Consider the following 19,892-nt stretch of genomic DNA (forward strand, 5'->3'; position numbering starts at 1 on the left):
ACACGCAAGGATGCATCGGAGGAATCCCAGGCAGGAGAGGAATCGTCAGAATTGCCAGTGACATGGCCTGCAGGACTATTGGCATTCCTGGGGAAGGAGGAAATTGACACTGAGGGAGTTGGTGGGGTGGTTTGCGTGAGCTTGGTTACAAGAGGAAGGGATTTACTGGTCAGTGGACTGCTTCCGCTGTCACCCAAAGTTTTTGAACTTGTCACTGACTTATTATGAATGCGCTGCAGGTGACGTATAAGGGAGGATGTTCCGAGGTGGTTAATGTCCTTACCCCTACTTATTACAGCTTGACAAAGGCAACACACGGCTTGACAAATGTTGTCCGCATTTCTGGTGAAATACTTCCACACCGAAGAGCTGATTTTTTTGGTATTTTGACCAGGCATGTCAATGGCCCTATTCCTCCCACGGACAACAGGTGTCTCCCCGGGTGCCTGACTTAAACAAACCACCTCACCATCAGAATCCTCCTGGTCAATTTCCTCCCCAGCGCCAGCAACACCCATATCCTCCTCATCCTGGTGTACTTCAACACTGACATCTTCAATCTGACTATCAGGAACTGGACTGCGGGTGCTCCTTCCAGCACTTGCAGGGGGCGTGCAAATGGTGGAAGGCGCATGCTCTTCACGTCCAGTGTTGGGAAGGTCAGGCATCGCAACCGACACAATTGGAGTCGGACTCTCCTTGTGGATTTGGGATTTCGAAGAACGCACAGTTCTTTGCGGTGCTACTGCTTTTGCCAGCTTGAGTCTTTTCATTTTTCTAGTGAGAGGCTGAGTGCTTCCATCCTCATGTGAAGCTGAACCACTAGCCATGAACATAGGCCAGGGTCTCAGCCGTTCCTTGCCACTCCGTGTGGTAAATGGCATATTGGCAAGTTTACGCTTCTCCCACAATTTTATTTTAGGTTTTGGAGTCCTTTTTTTACTGATATTTGGTGTTTTGGATTTTACATGCTCTGTACTATGACATTGGGCATCGGCCTTGGCAGACGACGTTGCTGGCATTTCATCGTCTCGGCCATGACTAGTGGCAGCAGCTTCAGCACGAGGTGGAAGTGGATCTTGATCTTTCCCTAATTTTGGAACCTCAACATTTTTGTTCTCCATATTTTAATAGGCACAACTAAAAGGCACCTCAGGTAAACAATGGAGATGGATGGATACTAGTATACTTATGGATGGACTGCCGAGTGCCGACACAGAGGTAGCTACAGCCGTGGACTACCGTACTGTGTCTGCTGCTAATATAGACTGGATGATAATGAGATGAAATCAATATAATATCACTAGTACTGCAGCCGGACAGGTATGTATATTTATTATGTAATGACTGATGACGGATCTGCTGGACACTGTCAGCTCAGCAGCACCGCAGACTGCTACAGTAAGCTACTATACTATAGTAGTATGTACAAAGAAGAAAGAAAAAAAAACCCACGGGGAGGTGGTATACAATTATGGATGGACTGCCGAGTGCCGACACAGAGGTAGCTACAGCCGTGGACTACCGTACTGTGTCTGCTGCTAATATAGACTGGATGATAATGAGATGAAATCAATATAATATCACTAGTACTGCAGCCGGACAGGTATGTATATTTATTATGTAATGACTGATGACGGACCTGCTGGACACTGTCAGCTCAGCAGCACCGCAGACTGCTACAGTAAGCTACTATACTATAGTAGTATGTACAAAGAAGAAAGAAAAAAAAAAACCACGGGGAGGTGGTATACAATTATGGATGGACTGCCGAGTGCCGACACAGAGGTAGCTACAGCCGTGGACTACCGTACTGTGTCTGCTGCTAATATAGACTGGATGATAATGAGATGAAATCAATATAATATCACTAGTACTGCAGCCGGACAGGTATGTATATTTATTATGTAATGACTGATGACGGACCTGCTGGACACTGTCAGCTCAGCAGCACCGCAGACTGCTACAGTAAGCTACTATACTATAGTAGTATGTACAAAGAAGAAAGAAAAAAAAAACCACGGGGAGGTGGTATACAATTATGGATGGACTGCCGAGTGCCGACACAGAGGTAGCTACAGCCGTGGACTAACGTACTGTGTCTGCTGCTAATATAGACTCGATGATAATGAGATGAAATCAATATAATATCACTAGTACTGCAGCCGGACAGGTATGTATATTTATTATGTAATGACTGATGACGGACCTGCTGGACACTGTCAGCTCAGCAGCACCGCAGACTGCTACAGTAAGCTACTATACTATAGTAGTATGTACAAAGAAGAAAAAAAAAAAAAACCACGGGGAGGTGGTATACAATTATGGATGGACTGCCAAGTGCCGACACAGAGGTAGCTACAGCCGTGGACTAACGTACTGTGTCTGCTGCTAATATAGACTGGATGATAATGAGATGAAATCAATATAATATCACTAGTACTGCAGCCGGACAGGTATGTATATTTATTATGTAATGACTGATGACGGACCTGCTGGACACTGTCAGCTCAGCAGCACCGCAGACTGCTACAGTAAGCTACTATACTATAGTAGCATGTACAAAGAAGAAAGAAAAAAAAAAACCACGGGGAGGTGGTATACAATTATGGATGGACTGCCGAGTGCCGACACAGAGGTAGCTACAGCCGTGGACTAACGTACTGTGTCTGCTGCTAATATAGACTGGATGATAATGAGATGAAATCAATATATATGTATATATAATATCACTAGTACTGCAGCCGGACAGGTATATATATTTATTATGTAATGACTGATGACGGACCTGCTGGACACTGTCAGCTCAGCAGCACCGCAGACTGCTACAGTAAGCTACTATAGTAGTATGTATAAAGAAGAATGAAAAAAAAAAAACCACGGGTAAGTGGTATACAATATTATATATATATATATATATTATATACAATTATATATATATATATATATATTAAACTGGTGGTGGTGATTGATTATTAAACTGGTGGTCAGGTCACTGGTCACACTATCAGCAACTTGCAAGTAGTACTCCTAAGCAGACAATCACAAAATATATTATACTGGTCTGGTGGTCAGTGTGGTCACAATGGCAGTGTGGCACTGACTCTGGCAGCAAAAGTGTGCACTGTACGTTATATGTACTCCTGAGTCCTGCTCTCAGACTCTAACTGCTCCCCACTGTCAGTGTCTCCCCCACAAGTCAGATAATTAATACAGTCACACTATCTAATCTATATCACTTCAGCAAGTAGTAGTAGTATAGTAGTACTCCTCCTAATAATGCTCCCCAAAATTACTACTACTGTGTCTCTCTCTACTGTCTCACTCTCTTCTCTAAACGGAGAGGACGCCAGCCACGTCCTCTCCCTATGAATCTCAATGCACGTGTGAAAATGGCGGCGACGCGCGGCTCCTTATATAGAATCCGAGTCTCGCGATAGAATCCGAGCCTCGCGAGAATCCGACAGCGGGATGATGACGTTCGGGCGCGCTCGGGTTAACCGAGCAAGGCGGGAAGATCCGAGTCGCTCGGACCCGTGTAAAAAAACCTGAAGTTCGGGCGGGTTCGGATTCCGAGGAACCGAACCCGCTCATCTCTAGTTTAAAGAGGCCTACAACTTTTCTGCATTTGGCCAGGACATTGTCAAACGCACTGTTCTGCAGAGATACTGTGACAGAACGCTGCAGACTGTGCGCAGTGCAGGGGACATGTTCAAAAGGCAGGTGTCTTGCAGCAGCAATCATATTTCTTGCACTATCTGTGCTAAGTGTGCTGACTTTATGTATTCTTCTTGTGATGGTGCGTCTTGAGGGAGGCTCATACGTGCTGTCATTCGTTGCGATCCTAAGAACGTTCCTCAGACCGACATCTTCGACAATACTAATTGGTCTGCAGTTTGTAGCTATCCACTTCGCTATGTTATTTTCTTGCTTTTGTTTATCTATACTTCTCCCATACGCTGTATCCAATGTAGTCTGCCGAAGCTTCCCTCCACTGTTTATTTGAGTGGGTGAGTTGCATTTAAGTGATACTTCAGACTCGAAGTACTCCGGTGATAAGAAAATTCAGCTTTGCAGTGTTTACAAATAACTTTGGTTTTATCAACTGTGCCATCTGGTAGAGATTTAAAATGAAAATGTCCATGTAAGATTTCGGTTCCTTTCTCCATTTTCTGTGAAAACATTTTTAAATAAATAAATAAACTCACCTATCAAAAATATAGACTATATTAGCAGAGGGCGCTGTTATCTCTTTTAACAGCTTCTCCTGTGACATGGCTTATAATAATATAAAATCTGGACAGCAGGGGGAGCTATTACTGTGATAAAGAGACCGCTCCCCCTGTCTTCATATGGGAGGGAGAGGGGGGCGTGGTACATGTTGGCGTCTGAATCAGAATTAAAAATGGCCACTGAACAAGCTTGGGGGGTGGGGGGGTTGTTCACTCTACCACCATCTCCCCAGTAATCTGCGCGTCTCACAGAGCCGCTTCTGACCCCCGCCAGCGTGCACGCTGTGGGACCCGTCACATCCAGTCCCACAGCGGCGTTGATAGAACCAGTGAATAGCCGCCAGCGAGGAGAAGTGCTTCCTGCGCTGTCTCTGATACTTGCACTCCGGCCAGCGTGCACGCTGCGGGACCATTCTCATCCAGTCCCACAGCGGCGCCCACCGTAGAAGAGAAGGGCTGCCCTGCGCGCTGCATCCCACGCGACCGAGGTTTCTCCTCAGCCGCGCATAACTAAGTTACCCAGCTCCGGCCAGCGCGCGCTACGGGATCCCACTCACCCAGTCCCACCGCGGTGCAGCTCCCGCTTGTGTTCTAACTTAGAACACAAGTGGGAGCTGCGCCACGGTGGGACTGGGTGAGTGGGATCCCATAGTGCGTGCTGGCCGGAGCTGGGTAACATCTAAGTTAATCGCTTAGAACTTCTAAGTTAATCGCTACCTATCTAACTAAAAACTAAATGTTAAAGAGCAGCTATAAGGGAATCCTAAGCCTTTGCTAGGGCCCTGTATAAAAACCAGTACTCACAGAGATATTGTGAAGATGTCTCAGTCTCAAGAGGTTATGGCGGCTGGCGGATTCCTCTTCTCCGGCGGCATCCGGTGGCTTCCTCTTCTCCGGCGGCATCCAGCGGCTTCTCCATCAAGGGGGTCAGATGAATTACTGCTTCTGGCGGCTTCTTCCGCTACTGCTTCCGGCGCAGCAGTGTTAACGGCGTTAACAATATTATCGCCGTTATTGCCTTATGGCGTTAACGCGTTAATAACGCGTTATCTTGCCCAGCACTAATATTTATATATATATATATATATATATATATATATATATATATATATATATATATATCTCAAGACAGACAGGACAGGAAACTTTCCCTAGTTGCCAATTTTTCATGCTCACACTGTACAGAGGAGGTAGGCCTTAGATCCTTATAATAACTATAAATTCACGATCAATACCAAGTATTGGTCATTAATACATTAGTTCCCTTTTGAAAGATGTATTTTCACACATGTTTGATTGTCAGGAGCCTGTAATAATGGCTATAGATACCCTTTAGGGGATACATACGATATCACAGCGGATGGGATGCTGGCGGTCATATGATCGACACCAGCATCCCACAGCAGACAATCCTGACAGGGGTTAGGTAAGTATGTGAACCCTACCCCCTTTCCGTAACCCTCAATTCCTGTGGCCTAACCCTTCCTCTTCAAGTGAAGGTCAGGAAATCCCCAGATTAATCACAATGAAGAATTCAATAAATTCAGTGATGGACACATATCACACAGTTGCTGCATCTTGGTACGCTGCAGCTGTGCAATAACACGCTAATGCCACAGGAGTTGTGTTGTGTATATAAATGCCTCCTGCCGACTTCTTTTTGTGTGAATGTTGATCATCTCAGTAGCTCTCAGGTTACACAGGATGGCTGGGTAAATGCATAGAGTGGCAATGATAAAAATGTTACTGTCACGATCCGGGTATCTGGACGCCATTTCTTACCCATCAGATGCCTCCTAAGGCTGGCTCAGCGCTCCAGGACCGGATTCCATCTGTTATCCTGATGTGTACATTCCTGTATCCTCTCCTGTCACTCTGGGACGCTGTCACAGTAAACGCCATATTACACCTGGCATGGCGTCTCCCGCGGCCTCCGCCGCCGTCCCTGAACTTCTGCATGCAGAGTGTCTGAGTGGCGATTACGTCAGCCGCGGCCTCCGCTGTGTCCGCGTGGTTGGATGTGCATCTGTCAGCCTGGCGCCTCCTGTCTCCGGTGGCCGGCGCCGCCATTACTGTTTTCATTACCACATGGATTACAAACCAAACTTCCCTCCAAGTGTCTGCATGGGCGCAGCCATCTTGGATTCTGTCAGCTGATCATTTCCACCAATCTGTTCTCAGTATTGATAATCTGCATAATTGCCTAGCCAATCCCTTCCTTGCTGCAGGTATAAATACACTGTGCCTGAGCAAGGAAGGCGTCAGTGCTTTGGTTGTCAAACCTAGTTCCTGTTTGTCTCTCTCCTGTGATTGTCTTCCAGGTTCCAGCTCCTGTCTCAAGACTTCCACCATAGAGACCCGCACCAGCATTCCACCTGCGGTGTAGCCTGACTCTCCAATCCATTGTGGATTCATCTGTTTCCAGCTACAACATTACCTGCTTCCAGCTCAGCTTCCAGCAGAGTACAGCTTCCCTTAAAGGGCCGGTGTCCTTTCTACACTTTACCACTCTCCACCGGTATTATTATTTCTCCGCTCTCAAGTTCTACATTTCAGTTCATATTTCATCGCTCCCAAGTTCATTTATTATTTAACTGGTTCCAGCCAGTATCCACTCCGTGCTAACAACAGTCTGGTTCCAGCCAGTATCCACAGCAGCTGTTTTATCTTCAGCAACCCAGCTTTTCCTGGAACACCAGCTGGCACAATCCTGGGTTATCTCCATTGCTACAGTCGGGCCTGGTAAGGACTTTCCATCTAGAAGATCATAAGAACTATCTCACACTACCAGTGCCCTGTGGCTCCTGCCATCCTGTAGTACCCAGGAACTGTATTTATTCTTTGCTGACTTTTACGTTTTCTTTTACTGCTGCTGTGTTGCGGAGTTGTCATAATAAACATCATTGACTTTTATCCAAGTTGTCGTGGTCACGCCTTCGGGCAGTTATTATTCATGTTACTTACATGTCCAGGGGTCTGATACAACCTCCCAGGTTCCGGTACATCTCAGCCCCTACAACTGAGGCTGCCTCCCGTCAGCTCAGGCCCTCAGTTGTGACAGTAAGCACTGACCTAATGAATCCAGCCGGAGATCAGGATCAAGCGGCCAGGCCGATGCAAGAACTGGCAGCCCGACTAGAACATCAGGAGGCTGCACAGGGCCACATCATCCGCTGTCTCCAGGATCTCTCTACTCGGCTGGATGGGATTCAGACAACTCTCCGTGGATCAGGCGCGTCTGGTGCGTCAACCACAGTGACTCCAGCTATAACCCCACCCACCTTACCCATTTCTGCTCCACGTCTTCATCTTCCAACGACAGCAAAATTTGACGGATCTCCAAGATTCTGCAGGGGATTTCTCAACCAGTGTGAGATTCAGTTTGAGCTACAACCTGGCAATTTTCCCAGTGACCGTACAAAAATTGCCTACATTATTTCTCTTCTCAGTGGCTCAGCCCTTGATTGGGCATCACCGTTATGGGAGAGGTCCGACACCCTGCTATCTTCCTACACTGCCTTCGTGTCAACATTCAGGCGCATCTTCGACGAGCCAGGCCGGGTAACCTCAGCTTCATCCGAGATTCTCCGTTTACGCCAGGGGTCACGTACTGTAGGACAATATCTGATACAGTTCCAGATCCTGGCATCCGAACTGGCATGGAACGACGAGGCCCTGTATGCTGCATTCTGGCATGGCTTATCTGAGCGTATTAAAGATGAGTTAGCTACCAGAGACTTACCTTCTAAGTTAGATGAGCTAATCTCACTCTGCACGAAAGTTGATTTACGTTTCAGAGAGAGAGCAACTGAGCGTGGAGGATCATCTGCTCCAAAATCTTCTGCTCCTCCTCCTCGTCAACTGTCACCATCTAAAGATGAGCCCATGCAACTTGGCCGTTCCCGTTTAACTCCTGCTGAGCGCCGAAGACGTCTCTCCGAGTTTCTCTGTCTCTATTGTGCAGCTCCGTCTCACACCATTAATGCCTGTCCCAAACGTCCGGGAAACTCCAAATCCTAGCTCGCCAAGGAGAGGGCCGGCTAGGAGTAATGATCTCCTCTCCATCTCCTCAAGATTGTAATCTCCCAGTCTCGCTTCAAGTTGCTCAACGTTATCGGAACGTCATTGCCCTCCTTGATTCCGGAGCAGCTGGGAACTTTATTACCGAAGCCTATGTTAAACGGTGGTCCCTACCCACAGAGAGACTTCCTTCGTCCATTTCTTTAACTGCCGTGGATGGCAGCAAAATTTTTGATGCAGTTATTTCTTTAAGGACTCTACCAGTTCGTCTGAGAGTGGGAGTTCTTCATTCCGAACTTATTTCTTTTTTAGTGATTCCAAGAGCCACACATCCTGTGGTCCTGGGCCTTCCATGGCTCCGTCTTCACAATCCTACAATTGATTGGACGACTACGCAAATCCTGGCATGGGGTTCCTCCTGTGCTGAGACATGTTTGTTTAAAGTATTGCCTGTCTGTTCTTCCTCCCCCAGGTCGTCTGATGTTCCACCTCCTCCATATCAAGATTTCACGGATGTGTTCAGTAAAGCTTCTGCTGATATCCTTCCTCCTCATAGAGAATGGGACTGTCCGATTGATCTCGTTCCAGGGAAGGTTCCACCTCGAGGCCGAACTTATCCGTTGTCTCTGCCTAAGACGCATTCTATGGAGGAATATATTAAAGAGAACCTAGCAAAGGGGTTCATTCGACCTTCTTCTTCTCCAGCCGGCGCAGGCTTCTTTTTTGTAAAAAAGAAAGATGGTGGTCTGCGGCCGTGCATCGACTACAGAGGTTTGAACGACATTACCATCAAGAACCGTTATCCTTTACCCCTGATTACTGAGCTCTTTGACAGAGTTAGCGGAGCTACCATCTTTACAAAGCTGGACTTGCGAGGTGCATACAATCTCATCCGGATCCGTGAGGGTGACGAGTGGAAGACCGCCTTTAACACCCGTGACGGACATTATGAGTACCTCGTCATGCCCTTCGGATTGAGCAATGCTCCAGCTGTCTTCCAGCATTTTGTCAATGAGATCTTCAGAGACATTCTATACCGTCATGTCGTGGTCTATCTAGACGATATCCTCATTTTTGCCAACGATTTAGAGGAACATCGTTTTTGGGTTAAAGAGGTTCTGTCCCGTCTCCGTGTCAATCATCTCTATTGCAAATTAGAAAAATGCGTCTTTGAAGTCAAGTCCATTCCGTTTCTAGGGTACATTGTGTCCGGTTCCGGACTAGAGATGGATCCTGAGAAACTACCAGCAATCCAAAATTGGCCGGTACCCTTAACCCTCAAAGGGGTCCAGAGGTTCTTAGGGTTCGCCAACTATTACCGAAAGTTTATACGAGACTTTTCCACCATTGTGGCGCCTATTACTGCTTTCACTAAGAAGGGTGCTAACCCGTCCAAGTGGTCTGAAGAAGCCATGCAAGCATTTCATCTTTTAAAACAAAGGTTCATCTCTGCGCCTGTTCTGAAACAGCCTGACATCGACTCTCCTTTCATCTTAGAGGTGGATGCCTCCTCCGTTGGAGTAGGAGCGGTGTTATCTCAGAGGGCTAAAGATGGCCATTTACACCCTTGCAGTTTCTTCTCCCGGAAGTTCTCCCCAGCTGAGCGCAACTATGCCATTGGCGACCAGGAGTTGCTAGCCATCAAGCTCGCTCTAGAAGAGTGGAGGTATCTGTTGGAGGGAGCTTCTCATTCAATCACCATACTTACAGACCACAAGAACCTTTTATACCTGAAGGGCGCACAATGTCTCAACCCTCGTCAGGCCAGATGGGCACTTTTCTTTTCCAGGTTCGACTTTAAACTCCAGTTCTGTCCGGGCTCTCAGAATCGCAAGGCCGATGCCCTTTCCCGCTCATGGGAGCAAGAAAATGAGTCAGAGTCTTCAGACAAGCATCCTATTATAAATCCGTTGGCATTCTCCACGGTAGGGATGGACTCTACGCCCCCATCAGGGAAAAGTTTTGTGAAGCCGATGCTAAGGAAGAAGCTCATGCATTGGGCCCATGCTTCCCGTTTTGCCGGACATACAGGTATCCAAAAAACCCTGGAGTTTATCTCTAGGTCCTATTGGTGGCCAACTCTGAAAAAGGACGTCTTGGAGTTTATTGCATCTTGCCCAAAGTGTGCCCAACATAAAGTATCCCGCCAGTCGCCTGCGGGGCAACTGGTTCCACTATCCGTTCCCCGTCGACCATGGACCCACTTGTCGATGGATTTCATTACAGACTTACCCATGTGCAACAAGTTCAATACCATCTGGGTGGTGGTTGACCGGTTCACCAAGATGGCACACTTCATTCCTCTCACCGGTCTTCCGTCAGCTTCCAAGTTGGCTCAAGTATTCATACAAGAGATCTTCCGACTCCACGGTCTTCCTGAAGAAATTATCTCAGATCGAGGAGTTCAATTCACAGCCAAATTCTGGCGAAGTTTATGTCAAGTCCTCCAAGTCAAGCTAAAGTTTTCCACGGCTTACCATCCTCAGACCAATGGTCAAACCGAGAGGGTGAATCAGGACTTGGAGGCCTTCCTCCGCATCTATGTGTCCTCCTCTCAAGATGACTGGGTTCAATTACTTCCCTGGGCCGAGTTCTGTCATAACAACCAGTATCATTCTTCATCTGCTTCAACACCATTCTTCACTAACTTTGGATTCCACCCTAAAGTCCCTGAGTTCCAACCGCTTCCAGCAACTTCTGTTCCCGCAGTGGATATCACCTTGCATCAGTTTGCCAATATCTGGAAGAGCGTACGATCAGCTCTGCTCAAGGCATCGTTCAGGTACAAGAAGTTTGCGGATAAGAAGCGTCGAGCAGTTCCTGCTCTCAAGGTGGGTGATCGGGTATGGTTATCCACGAAGAATTTGAAGTTAAGAGTTCCCAGTATGAAGTTTGCACCTCGCTATATCGGTCCTTTCAAGATTGAACAAGTCATCAATCCTGTTGCTTACAGACTCCAGTTGCCTCCCTTCTTAAAAATACCCAGGACATTCCATGTTTCCCTGTTGAAACCGCTGATCTTGAATCGGTTTCATTCCTCACTTCTTCCAACTCCGAAAGTCCAAACTCAACGAGGCGTTGAGTATGAAGTGGCCAAGATCCTGGACTCAGGTCACCGTTACGGTCAACTACAATATCTTATTGACTGGAAAGGTTATGGTCCTGAGGAACGTTCATGGACCAATGCTTCTGATGTCCATGCTCCTGCCTTGGTCCGGAGATTCCATTCCAAGTTTCCTCAAAAGCCAAAGAAGTGTCCTGGGGCCACTCCTAAAGGGGGGGGTGCTGTCACGATCCGGGTATCTGGACGCCATTTCTTACCCATCAGATGCCTCCTAAGGCTGGCTCAGCTCTCCAGGACCGGATTCCATCTGTTATCCTGATGTGTACATTCCTGTATCCTCTCCTGTCACTCTGGGACGCTGTCACAGTAAACGCCATATTACACCTGGCATGGCGTCTCCCGCGGCCTCCGCCGCCGTCCCTGAACTTCTGCATGCAGAGTGTCTGAGTGGCGATTACGTCAGCCGCGGCCTCCGCTGTGTCCGCGTGGTTGGATGTGCATCTGTCAGCCTGGCGCCTCCTGTCTCCGGTGGCCGGCGCCGCCATTACTGTTTTCATTACCACATGGATTACAAACCAAACTTCCCTCCAAGTGTCTGCATGGGCGCAGCCATCTTGGATTCTGTCAGCTGATCATTTCCACCAATCTGTTCTCAGTATTGATAATCTGCATAATTGCCTAGCCAATCCCTTCCTTGCTGCAGGTATAAATACACTGTGCCTGAGCAAGGAAGGCGTCAGTGCTTTGGTTGTCAAACCTAGTTCCTGTTTGTCTCTCTCCTGTGATTGTCTTCCAGGTTCCAGCTCCTGTCTCAAGACTTCCACCATAGAGACCCGCACCAGCATTCCACCTGCGGTGTAGCCTGACTCTCCAATCCTTTGTGGATTCATCTGTTTCCAGCTACAACATTACCTGCTTCCAGCTCAGCTTCCAGCAGAGTACAGCTTCCCTTAAAGGGCCGGTGTCCTTTCTACACTTTACCACTCTCCACCGGTATTATTATTTCTCCGCTCTCAAGTTCTACATTTCAGTTCATATTTCATCGCTCCCAAGTTCATTTATTATTTAACTGGTTCCAGCCAGTATCCACTCCGTGCTAACAACAGTCTGGTTCCAGCCAGTATCCACAGCAGCTGTTTTATCTTCAGCAACCCAGCTTTTCCTGGAACACCAGCTGGCACAATCCTGGGTTATCTCCATTGCTACAGTCGGGCCTGGTAAGGACTTTCCATCTAGAAGATCATAAGAACTATCTCACACTACCAGCGCCCTGTGGCTCCTGCCATCCTGTAGTACCCAGGAACTGTATTTATTCTTTGCTGACTTTTACGTTTTCTTTTACTGCTGCTGTGTTGCGGAGTTGTCATAATAAACATCATTGACTTTTATCCAAGTTGTCGTGGTCACGCCTTCGGGCAGTTATTATTCATGTTACTTACATGTCCAGGGGTCTGATACAACCTCCCAGGTTCCGGTACATCTCAGCCCCTACAACTGAGGTTGCCTCCCGTCAGCTCAGGCGCTCAGTTGTGACAGTTACATCAATATTAAATGTACTACTACAGTATGTCACAAGGTCCTCACCTATCAGTTTAAACATACATTTTTTTATTATAAGATTCTGCTCAGAATTTAGATGAAAAATTAAGTATGTTGGAAGCTGAGGATTGGGATGTAAAACCTGCCTGGGAAATACATAAAAGCAGACTTAATGGGGGTGCGGTCTGATGAGTGGGTGCGGTCTGTTGAGGGAAGTGGAATCCCTCCTCATCGGGCCTGATTGTATGCAATTACAGCCTTCCTAGCATCTGTTGTTGCAGTTGTGTCTGAGACCAGGGGCGGATTGGGAACGAAAAGTGGCCCTGTAAAGTTTTGTAGAACTGGCCCGACATGGGCAGAACAAGAGGTATAAAAGCATAGATAGAATAACAGAATGAATAGGGACAATAGGGAGCAGCACATTGTGGTGCAGCAAAGAAGGCTAATAAGATATTAGTATGCATAAAACGGGGAATTGATGCAAGGGACGAGAGTATTATACTCACATTATATAAATCACTAGTGAGGCCTCATCTTGAATACTGTGTGCAATTTTGGGCACCATATTACAAAAAGGATATCCTGGAGCTAGAAAAGGTTCAGAGGCGGGTGACCAAACTAATCAAGGGCATGGAGACGCTGGAATACGAGGAAAGGCTTGCAAGGCTAGGCATGTTTACATTGGAAAAGAGGAGACTAAGAGGGGACATGATCAACATATACAAATATATAAGGGGTCAATACACAGAGCTTGTGAGGGACCTGTTTTCTATAAGATCAGCACAGAGGACACGTGGTCACTCGCTTAGGTTAGAGGAGAAGATTTTCCGCACATTGAGGTGAAAAGGTTTTTTCACAGTAAGGACAATACGTGTTTGGAATTCCCTGCCTAAGAGAGTAGTAACTGCGGACTCAGTCAATACCTTTAAGAATGGGTTAGATAAATTCCTATTGGGTAAAGATATTAAGGGTTATGGTGCGTAGGCACGCAGTATAGTTAATATAACTAGTCTTAACATAAAAATAACTAGTCCTATAATAAGACTGCATAGGAGACCACAAATAGGTTGAACTCGATGGACAATTGTCTTTTTTCAAACTTAGTTACTATGTTACAATGCAGTGTACTGAATGTGGAGGGCTGCCTGTCACGTAGGGGGGTGGGGCCACATGACAACACACAATACAGGCCCCACAGACACGTCGGTCTACCAGGAATTTTCCTGGAGAGCCCTGTGGCCAATCTGCCCTTGTATGTTTGTGTATGTAAACAAATCTTTGAATCTCCAATTTATTTTATTGAGTGTTTTATCAAACTTTTGCCAAACAGCAGAAATCTCATCTTGGTCCACAAACCTACAGTATGCACTTTTCTAGAAAAATAAGAACAGCTGCACAAATGTAAGCCTATCGTGCTGTGCCTGCTTGTAATCCCCTGACCTGCAGGACAAGTAAAACTTGTCTTTCCCAGATTTGGAGTGCATGAAGAGAGCCAGGTCAGTATTTCTTTGCAATCAAAGTGTTAAAACAATTACAACAAATACAAAGGTGCTTTTTACTAACAAAGTGCAACATTATGAATGTGCAGTAATACATAGAGACCAATCAGTAAGTTAGACAATGGAAGCAGATATCTGGTTGCTAGTTAATAACCACCAAAACATCTTGTTCACATTTCATGTAGCTGTTTTGCATCTCTTTATCAGTGGTTACTAACATAACACTAGGCTAGGAAATATCATTAGCCATATATCACTGCAGGGAGGTAATAACATGATGGATTGTATTGTTTGGGTATAGCAATACACAAATATAATGCAGATTCCGCTGGTGACAGTTTTCTTAAAATGAAATAAATGATATCTTAGTGCAGAACACAATATCATATTTTAATAGGCATGTCAGTTTCATCCATTTAAAAATGTGCGCAGACCTCAAAAATCCTGCTGATTGACAGTAGCATTGATTAACTGATTTGTTTTCCTTTGTCAAGAAAATGCCACAAAATTAGTGTTTAGAGATACGGACATTTATCTTTTTGATTATACAGTATCCACCTGCTGATCTTTAATTTAAATTGAAGGAAACTTCGGGGGTACGTGGTTCGAGCAAGTATAAACATTTACAGTTCCAACGTGCATCTTACATAACATTGCTTAGCACTTTGCAAAAACAAGGAACTGCAAATCCAATAAAATTGCAAATTTCACTGTATTTCACAATATCCTAAATAAACATGAACAGCATGCATTTTTCTTTCTGGCATCAAATATTAATCTGTCTCTGGTCGGAAATGCGCTTTCCATCTTCTGTGTGCTCACATAGAGTAAACACTTGGGAGATTGCTATTGCAGACCTTTCATTCTCTACCAGAGTCAAGAGCATGACAAATTCTTCTTCTAATTACACCTGCCACTGTTTGCCTTCTAATACTGTAAATCCCCCATCACATAGTTTTTCAGATGCGGGATTAGCTTCTTTTGCTGTCATACAAATTATTGGAAATGTAGGAAACAGCCACATAAAATATGCATATTCAGTTTCTGAACTCAAGTTTCAAATGAATCTAAAACAAGTGTTTTCTTTGTTAGCACAAACACTGTCTTGCATTTCCCATCCTGACATTCTAGCAGTCTGCCAACATATAGAATGGTTGCATGCTATAATTATCCAACCAGATATTAGAAGGACCATATTTATGAAAATAGTTTAGTAAGAATACCCAAAAAATAATGGCTGATGGCCAACGATATTGGTCTGTTGTCATTCTTTTTGCTTGTGCCATATGTGTTATAGAATTCAGAATGTTTATACCCAAAAAGATTTACACAAATATATTAACAAAACAAGCTGTTAAAACAAAAGAAAATAATGAAAACATATAATTTCCAAAGAATTCTACATATTACATATTGTAGTAATTACATATTGAATCTCTATGTCCCTATAAAAAACAAAGAACAGAATTACAATTAACAACTACAGTATGCTACGATTATTGCATTTATGAGTAATTTAATACCTTAGCCTATTTAATTTGGTTTTAGTCTAATAAAAGGTACCACAAGGGTTTTCATATATCTACAAGTATAAGCTGCGCTTGTAACACAGAGGGACAGTGCTCTCTTTTTTCACCATTCTCCCAGCATGACCATCACCCACCTCCAATTATTTCCAAGCAGTCCGGTGTGACAGCAATTTGTATGTCACAAAGCTAGTCTGGAGGTAACGCTAGAACTGGATGAAAGATGAAAGTGTTAACACCTGAAAGAAGTAAAAAAAGAAAAAAAAAAGAAAAACACAGTGGGTGTGAAAAATAAACTACATTTAGCTGGAGTTTAATATCATCTGTTGCTTTGATTTTAAGTGTGCTCATTTTCCTAGTTTCAGTATTGGAATAACTTTGGTGTGTCACATGGCAAATAGTTCACATTATCAGCAATTATCAGAAATGTTGGTACTCAGCACCCTAATCCATCTATGAGTAGTGGCTTATCACTGTAGCTATGGTCAAATGCTTCCAATTATGCATGTACAGTATCTTTAGTCATTTCCAATTATGCTACCAGCATTTTTAAGTAATAATGTTTGCATTTCCCTGTATAAAAATGCTTTTTATTTTTTTTTCTTGCAAAACTTCATTCAGAATAATTGTTACAAGTGCCTTTCTTTAATTTAACATGTACATTTATTTGCCATATTTAATAATTGCAGCAGGGCATGCCCCCTATGGCAGTGTGCCTAGGGGATACTTATAACATATACTCCAAGTCAAGAACCCCTATAGAGAATATATCCCTTTAATAATACTTAAACTTTGTTTGTTAACATTAATTCCATCATAGTTTAGGGGATGAGTGAACATTGTCACAGAAACGTTTATTCTTTAAATAAATAATTTCCTGACTTCCTAGGAAGTATTTTGAAAATGAGGTAAGTTGCTTTTGTTAGGTTCATTTTTAAACTGCATTTTAAACTTATATTTAAATTAAAATAAGAAAAAGAGGAGCCGTTTTACAGCAGAAAAAGTATATATGCCAACATGTGGACTTGGACTTTCAGAAGGAGGTCGTGCACAGATCAGAGCACAAGTGACCAATTGACAGACAGGTTTTGCAGCTATGTAAGTTTGCAAAGCAGCAAGGGATTGCTGCAATCTGCCTTAAAAAAAGAATTAAAGAAAAAAATACAGTAGAGTTTGTATGAAGCTCAACAAAATGTATTTAGTATGGATGGTGTAATGTTTAGCTTTACACCATCACAGCACTGAAGTCCTGGGTTTAATTCCCACAACGAACCCTAACTGTGTGAAGTTAGTAAATTCTCCCAGTGCTTGTGTGGGTTTCCTCCAGGTACACCGGATTCCTCCCACACTTCAAAAATATACTGGTAATGTAGGTTAATTGGCTCTCGACAAAAAATCACGCCATGTGAGTTTCAGTTTGTGTAATAGATGATTGTAGGTTCTATGTGAATGGGCAATTATTCTCTGTAAAGTGCTGCTAAATATGTTTGTGCTATATAAATAACTAATAATAAAATAAATGATCAGATGAGGGGATTTTGAATTATTGCTGTTTTGAGTAAATAAAGTTGAAAAATCAGTAAATAGAATGCATTTGAGAGAATATGGGTAGTACAGGAGGCCAACTAGGATCATTACAATAAAAAAGATAACCTCCAGTTAAAGTGTTTGGTTCATGGTTCTCAGATTTTGCAAAAGGACTTTGCTGAGTGGGGCAGGTCATGTATTCAGTCTGCTGTATGTAAGAGTAGATTGGCAAAAGGGTAAAATATGTTCTTCCAATGGAAAATAGATGGCAGGTGCAAGCAGAGATAATGGCACTCATGCAGTTTAGCACTTATGTCAGTTTGAGTGAAATCAAATTTTCATATTGGACAGAAAGAGGCACACATATGCACAGATCTGTTAATTGTGCCCCCTTACAACAGGTGAGAAGGGGCATTGTAATGTTGACCTCATAAATAAAGGCATGTTTGAATGGGTTGGGGCTGCGTTACCAGCTGCTGGGATCCTGGCGGTCAGTATACTGACCCCGGGAACCCAGCAGCAGAATGCCATCGGGGTGGAGGGTGCAAGCACAGCTAAACCCCTTGTGGGCTTGCTGCACTTGTCACAGGATCTGTTTTCACTCTATGGGTGTCGTGGACACCCATGAGTGGGAATAGAGCCTGTTGGTCGGCTTTCTGTGTGCTGACATTCATTTCTAGTGTTTGGGATTCTGGCGTTGGCATGCTGACCATCAGGATCCCAAGTGCCGTCTATTTGAACAGATACCAACCTGAAACAAAATTTCCCCCACAAATTATTAAATCTATAATATTTCAATATCAGCGACTCTACCTTCTCCACTTTGTGGAGGAAATTTTGTTTCTAGTTTTACCAATAGTGGGAAGAGCATACCCACTTGAGAGGCGGTAGGTATTTAAATATTATCAGCTGGCGCTGGGTAATCCCTATATAAATATATAGATACCAACCTGAACTAACATGCATATGCTCCTGTCAAAGTTGTATCAGTTGTGGAGCCTCAGGAGAGGTGGAAATACACATGGATGATGATGGCGGTGGTGAACCAGCACTAGCCAACTACTTTTGATTGGCTTATTGTGGATACACATATAAAGCTCATATGTGTTTTTTTATACAATGTTCATCCTAATATATAACTTTTAATTAGAGATAAGCGGGTTTGGTCCTCAGAGAATCAAACCCCCCCAAACATCACGTCCCGAGCCAGAATCCGAGTCCGGCTTGGGGAGCCAGAATCCGAGTCTGGCTTGGGACGTCCTGCCAGACTCAGAAACCAGAACAAGGCAAAATGTCATCACCCCACTGTCGGATTCTCACAGGTTTTGGATTCCATATAAACAGCCGCGCGTCACCGCCATTTTTACTCTGCACTTGGAGAGTGAGGGAGACAGACCTCTGTCTCTCTGTGGGTGGTGGCATCGGGTGGGGTCAGTATGTGCTCTGTAGGGGTGCTATTCCTTTCACTGTGGTGTCCCTGTGCTGTTAGGGGTGCTGTCCTGGCTATCACTGGTGTTTCATGTGCTGTTAGGGGTGCTGCAGCTGTACATGGGTGTTGCTGTCCTGGCTGTCACTGTGTTGTACAGGGGGCAGGGGCACTGTCTGCCTGTATGCTGTGAAAATACAGGGGTGCTGGCCCTGTCTTATATGCTGTAAAAATTCAGGGGTGCTGTTGTTGAAATAAAAGTATACTGGCCCTGTATGCTGTAAAAATTCAGGGGTGCTGTTATTAAAATAAAAGTACACTGGCCCTGTATCCTGTAAAAAATCAAGGGTGCTGTTGTTAAAATAAAAGCACACTGGTCCTGTATGCTGTAAAAATACAGGAGTGCTGCTGTTAAAATAATATTATGCTGGTCCTGTATGCTGTAAAAATACAGGGGTGCTGTTGTTAAAATAAAAGTACACTGGCCCTGTATGCTGTAAAAATTCAGGGGTGCTGTTGTTAAAATAAAAGCACACTGGTCCTGTATGCTGTAAAAATTCAGGGGTGCTGTTGTTAAAATTAAAGCACACTGGTCCTGTATGCTGTAAAAATACAGGGATGCTGCTGTTAAAATAATATTACACTGGCCTTGTATGCTGTAAAAATTCAGGGGTGCTGTTGTTAAAATAGAAGCACACTGGTCCTGTATGCTGTAAAAGTACAGGGGTGCTTTTGTTAAAATAATATTACATTGGCCCTGTATGCTGTAAAAATTCAGGGGTGCTGTTGTTTAAATAAAAGCATACTGATCCTGTATGCCAGTGGTTTCCAAACTTTTTTGAATCACGGCGCCCTAGAATATCAGAATTTTTTCACGGCACCCCTAGTCCAAAAATTTCTTATTGAGAAATTTAGAAAGAAATATTACATTTAGTAGATTGCGTTTATATGTCATCCTTAGGGTCAGTTGTGTGGTGAGGGACAAGATTTACTTCTGTTTGGCCACATATTTTCTGACTGGCAGCCACCAGCACTGGTTTTGCCTATTATATTGACCAT

The sequence above is a fragment of the Pseudophryne corroboree genome, chromosome 2 (assembly GCF_028390025.1).
Source record: "Pseudophryne corroboree isolate aPseCor3 chromosome 2, aPseCor3.hap2, whole genome shotgun sequence".
NCBI lineage: Eukaryota > Metazoa > Chordata > Amphibia > Anura > Myobatrachidae > Pseudophryne > Pseudophryne corroboree.